Source organism: Helobdella robusta (assembly GCF_000326865.2).
Source record: "Helobdella robusta unplaced genomic scaffold HELROscaffold_1, whole genome shotgun sequence".
NCBI lineage: Eukaryota > Metazoa > Annelida > Clitellata > Rhynchobdellida > Glossiphoniidae > Helobdella > Helobdella robusta.
The window spans coordinates 3496573-3503058 of NW_008703570.1; positions in this window are offsets into that span (position 1 = coordinate 3496573).

A 6486-nucleotide genomic window follows, 5' to 3' on the forward strand; every position below is an offset into this window, starting at 1 on the left:
TAGTATGGCTGACGATCTTTTTTGGATCGATTTTATGCGTTTTTTCTGTCATTAAATAATTGCTCTCAACGGGGAGCCCTCGGTCCCCCTAGATCCGAGTAGAGTGTATGATCCTAGAACAGAGTATGATGCTAAGGTGTGGGACACTCACGCATTGCATTTTATTGTCGTGTGTACGCGTGATTTGCTATTTGTTCGAAAATTTATGTCTGTTTAATTCATTAAGCTTTAATGTTTTTCACTTTTGTAAAAAGTTCATGGTACAACTGAAAAAGAATTTTTTCGCTGCCAAATTGATAGTGGTTATTTGTTGTTTTTGCTGATGGGATATAATTTGTACATAAAACCAACTGTGATTCGTCTTTAACAAAATGATTGCTGTTTTTATTTATAAATGAATCGTCATAAATAAATAAAATATTTTTCCATGTTTTTTCAAGTTCAGTAAATATTTTTATAACAGCCACTCATACATATATAAAAAAACTGTTTTAAAAATCTAAGAGGTCCACAGTTCCTGTATTCAGGTTTGCAAATTTTTTAAAAATATAAAAAATTAAATCGTAAAAAATGTGTACATACTTTTTCATTCAAACTCTTGTTAAAAATTCATCAATGTGCTATACACATTATAGTGAAAACCGACAAATAGAATCGATTTGAGCCATATCATTCAGAAACGTTACAACCATACCGAACCATTAAAATTCATCCATCAGACACCCAATTATTTAAAGTCCTGCATACACATACCATTCATTCTCATTAAGGACAACTCATACACACACAATACATTCAACACTCACACACGTAAAAAACGTGTTCATATACTTACTATATAACTACATACATACGATTCAATAATGTTTACATATTCGTATATAATCCATCCGCCATATTCTCATACATGTCCGCTCATACCATAAGTGTTCAATCCGCAACATCAGACCACATAATCAATATTAAGAAACAAAATTTAACAATATATATATATTTACAATATTCTATAAATTCTATCGAATGTTAACTTCTAATTCTCGAGAGAGATGGACATTCGGTAGAATTTATAGAATATTGTAAAAATTAAGGTCTATTACCAATATATATATATATATATTCACAAACACGCAATACGCATCAATCAATCAATTAGTTTATAAAACGCTATTTCCTCGATGTTCAACAGCGCTCCTCAATGAATTTTGCATACAGAGAGGTCTTGAGATCCGCTCTGATCTTCGTAAGTGATGGAGAAGTAGTTAGAGAAGGAGGTAGAGAGTTCCAGAGAAAAGAGCCAGAGAAAAGAGCTTTGTTGAATATCGTCGTGCCAGACCGTTTTAAACCTTTGAACATTAAAACGTAGATTTTGAAAGCAATCCTTTTTTCCATAACTAACCGATGCAAATCTCTAAAAAATTTAATCACATGATCAAACTTCCGACTACCCATTACTACTTTAGCCGCCCTGTTCTGCGCCAAAACACCGTTCAACAGACCATTACAATAATCTAAACGTTAGCGGATGAATGAATGGATCAATGCTGACAAATCTTTTAATCCGCTGTAGTTGATGCAGGTGGAAACAACACGACCTTGCTATACACCTTATATGATCTTGCATGGTAAAGTTTGTGATTCGTGTGAAGCCAAGTATCGTGGCTGATTTTTCTAATCTTACTGTGGCTTCGATGTCTACTGCCATGTACCAACTGAAACAAGCTTGGTTTTATCCTTGCTCAACTTGATGCCATTTTGGACATCTAAATATTTACTGCAGACAACCCATCTTTCATTTTTTCCGTTAACTACCCAAACCTTTCAACAGAAGCGCTTGATAGCAACTGAATATCATCAGTGTACGCGTAGCATTTCATGACTGTTCATCCTGAGGTACACCGATTAACATTTCCTCTTCATCAGAGTTATCGTTACCAAAAAAATATTTGCTTTGATCTATTGCTCAAATACGATCTGAAAAATCCCAATGCAGTGTCTGTAATTCCAAAGTTTGCTAACATTCTTCGAATGAGTATATCATAAACGACGCTCATACACTTGCTGTAAATCTGATGCATAAAATAATGTTGAAAACAATTTTAGTAGTGCAGTTTCTGTTGAGTGATACTTTTTATAACCCGATTGATTGATTTTCTTTTTTTTTGCGAATTGTTCATGTTTCATAATATTTATATCCATCCAAGGCATTTATTCTTCCTATATTTGCGTTCAAACCTTCGACAACCAAGTTTCATTTTTCTATAGTTACCATCAAACCACAGTGCCGTTTGAACAATTCTTGTTTCAACCATATAAATGGGCGAAACAATATTAACATTCATAATCATTTCACTGTTAAATAGTTCTGCAGCTCCATCCACATCATCGTCATTGCAGGGACAATTTATCGGTGATTCATCAATTTTATCAAATAACCATCGTCTGAATTTTTTTTCTCAAGATTATTCTTTATCTCCCTTACCTGGTTACAAATGACTTTATCACTCTCTTGAATCTTTTTAATATCCTCTGACATAACATTTAATTGATTGCTCGGTTTAAAAAGATCCATCTGTCCAAAACAAGTGCCCTGATTCCAGAAAAAACTGCCAGATTGCTGAAGCTCCTTCACTGCTTGATCAGAGATATAAGCACATTTCCAATGAATCACGAATGAAACTACAAAATTTGCAGTGCAGTATATCCTTAGTGGTTACATTATTTCCACAATCCAAACATTTCATCATTCAAAGTAACGGACTTAGTTTATCGCCTACGTATACACAAACACTGATAATGTAATTGAAAGTATTTTAGTCTGCAAACTACAACTTAGAAATCAACAAAAAGTGTAAGCATTCAATACAACTGTTTACAAACTTAGATATTAACTTTGTTATATGAATATTTTAAATTTAAATTAAACAAACAATTCTAAATTATTTTATAAAATAAATTTATAATTATACTCCATAACTTTTTATCCTTCAATTAAACCCAAAATAAATATAAAACTATGCTGATAACAGTATCACTCTCTATCGGTCCTTCATTCTGTTTGATCCGAGTGTATGTATGTATGTATGTATGTATGTATGTATGTATGTATGTATGTATGTATGTATGTATGTATGTATGTATGTATGTATGTATGTATGCATGTATGTATGTATGTATGCATGCATGCATGTATGTATGTATGTATGTATGTATGTATGTATGTATGTATGTATGTATGTATGTATGTATGTATGTATGTATGTATGTATGTATGTATGTGTGTGTGTGTGTGTGTTTGTGTGTATGTGTATGCGTGTGTATATATGCGTGTACTTGTATTTATTCATAATTTTTTTGTTCCCTATAAGTCAGTTTTTACAAACGCAGAAATACATACAGTTTTATTCATGAATAAAATAACGTATAAAAACAGATACAAAATTCTTCACCAAAACCTTATTAACGATGGTCTTACAGGTCGAGATAGAGTTATGGTTGTTACACTTGTTATCTCAAATCAACGCATGTATACATCAACGCATCACACACTTTTGCATGTGAGAGGCAGAGATTCGAATCTATTCTACAGAGCCATACACCTTAACCATTACACCATCGGGCCGCCCAAACTGTACTAGTCTTCAAACCACAGCAAGCCGTTCGCGACACTATGCTTGTCTTAGCTGCAATATGTACGGTGGTCTTTATAATAACATCATCAATGATAACATGAATAGCAATAATAATAATAATAATAATAATAATAATAATAATAATAATAATAATAATAATAATAATAATAATAAACTGACGTCATAACTGTCGCAAAACACGCTCAATTTTTACCGCCAATATCGCATTCCAATAGCCTGTTTGTCTGTACGTTGTAATGATGACGATGATGATGGTGATGAGGATGATAGTGATGATGATAGTGATGATTATAATAATGAGAAACTAATGATGATTATGAAAACTGAAAATAAAACCTAAATAGTTCAGTGTAATGAAATAAATAAATGAAAGAGTGAAAAATACTTGGAATAAAAAGATAATATAAGTAATTAAATTTAATTATAAAATATAAAATAAAATACAATATAAATTAAGATATAGGTAAGATATAGAATATAAATGTAAAATAAAAAATATAGTATAATATATAAAATAAAATTAAGTAAACTTATTAAAAATCAATAAAATGGAGAAACTAGTCATCATTGCTCGTCATTTTAAAATGAGTACAATGGTGATAGAGTAGTGTAAAAAGTTAAGTCACGCATTGTTTCTGTCACGGTACACAGCATATGACGACGATATAACACTGAAAATAAGACTATGTCGAATTTGGTCAGTCCATCTGACATCGATAGAACTTGGCCATATTGGTCCAACTTCCTTAATGTTGATCAGCTTCATGGCGCTGATGTGTGTTATTGTGATGTTCAATAACGAGAATCAGGAGAATTGGCTGGTGGGCATTTTTTCCATTACAATTTTGGAAAAGTTGATCTCTTGTGATATAATTAATACTGCAGAAGGTTTAAATTTTCAACATCAACTCCTGGTTTGAAAATTGTATCTGATGTGAGTTTTTTTTGTAATTCATATATATATGGATATTCTTAAAATTCACATACAAACATACATATGTACATGCATACGTAAACACGTAAGTACAAACATTTATCTTTATTTTTAAGAACACACATACACACATTAAACTGTATACACACGTAAATTATATAACATAATATTAGTTTAATATATTGTTAATATTGTTAGCATCCATTCATCAGCTTCATTTATCAAGTTGTACTTATGACTGCGTTGTCGTACAATGTGTGTGCGCGGGGCAAACTGAATACAACTTCAAACAAACGTTCCGGAACTCTCTTTAAAAAGGTCCAGGCTAGGTGTTACTTGATAAAACATTAATATTTAAATGATTTTTATATGATTTTATGATCTTTTTTTCAATTCATAAAAATTCAAAAAACCCTAAAAACAGTATGGGTACCTAATTTGTTAAGTTGTTATTTTGTGCATTACATTACACACACACACCACACACACACACACACACACACACACACACACACACACAGACACACACACACACAGACACACACGCACGCACGCGCACACACAATTTATTATTGACTTTGTTTTCAGTTCATAAACAAAATTTTTATTCATTTTCGTATAAACATATGTGTACATTACAACCAAAAAATGTCTTTTTCGCCAATCATTTGAAGTCGTTCAGACTTATCAATTGGTAGATGGCCTGTTGGGTGTTGATATCAGAGCAGAGTTCGTACCAGCAACCGTGCAACGTCGAAAATAGAATGAGGTAAATCAAGACGATCAGTAGGAAATAAGACTAATAAACATTACCTTGTCTATTGGGAATAACAAATTATAAAAGACAAAACATAAACTAGAATGAAAATGTTTATGCATGTAACAACAATAACAGAAGATGTATGTTGCAAGTGAATTCTGTAAATTAGGCATTTAAGCTAGTGGTTAAGTTAATATATATCAGTGATCGACCGATGGGTGCTTGATTTAAGGTGACTAGGAACAAATATTTTATCTTAGTATAATGAACGTGGGGTGAGTGCGTAGTTGTGTTTGCGTTGACACTGCTTAAACAATTGATTCATTTTATTTATATACATACAACATACATGCATGCGATATCATAGCAAAATGATCAATTTTTATCATAGATCATATAATTTCACAATTTCTAAAACATTTCAATTTGACCGCGATTTTGATATTTGATGCTATGTACAGCTACACGATTTACTCCCAGTATTTGGATGTTAATTTGCAGATAGAATCATCAGATTGAAGCAAGTCAGAAATATTTGTGTAGATTTCCAAACTCAACATGGAAGCGCTGGATGATGTTGCAGATGTATACAGCTTCGATCGGAGTCAACATTGAAAATCAATATGATGATGCAATGATAACAGAACATCCGCCTAAACAAACAAGCATCACCATCCTCTACAACGTGATGTCCGAGCATTATTGACACATTGTATGACCGACAAATGACCAGGCCATATATGTTATATACCCATGAATCATAGTCACATTTTTGTTTAATTTTGAAAGATAGTGTTTGAAACAACATACGTTTATTAAAAATATTCCAATTGGTGCTTAATGACATTTGTTTAATTATTGTTTGTATATTTCCCTTTAAAAATATGCATAAAATTAAATTGGAAACTTTGCAAAATGTTCCGTCTTTCGAAGCTTTTTGAAACTTGTTATTATATATAAATTAATTATCATTAATATATTTGTTTGTTATGCTGAAATTATGGTCAGGGCCGGAAGAGGCCTGTCTAACGCTCTCTGATAATTACGATTCATATAACACCAAACAAAAAAACTAAATATGCTGAATAGTTATGCTAACCTTGAAATAAAATAATTAAAAAATAATGGAAATCAATAAAATC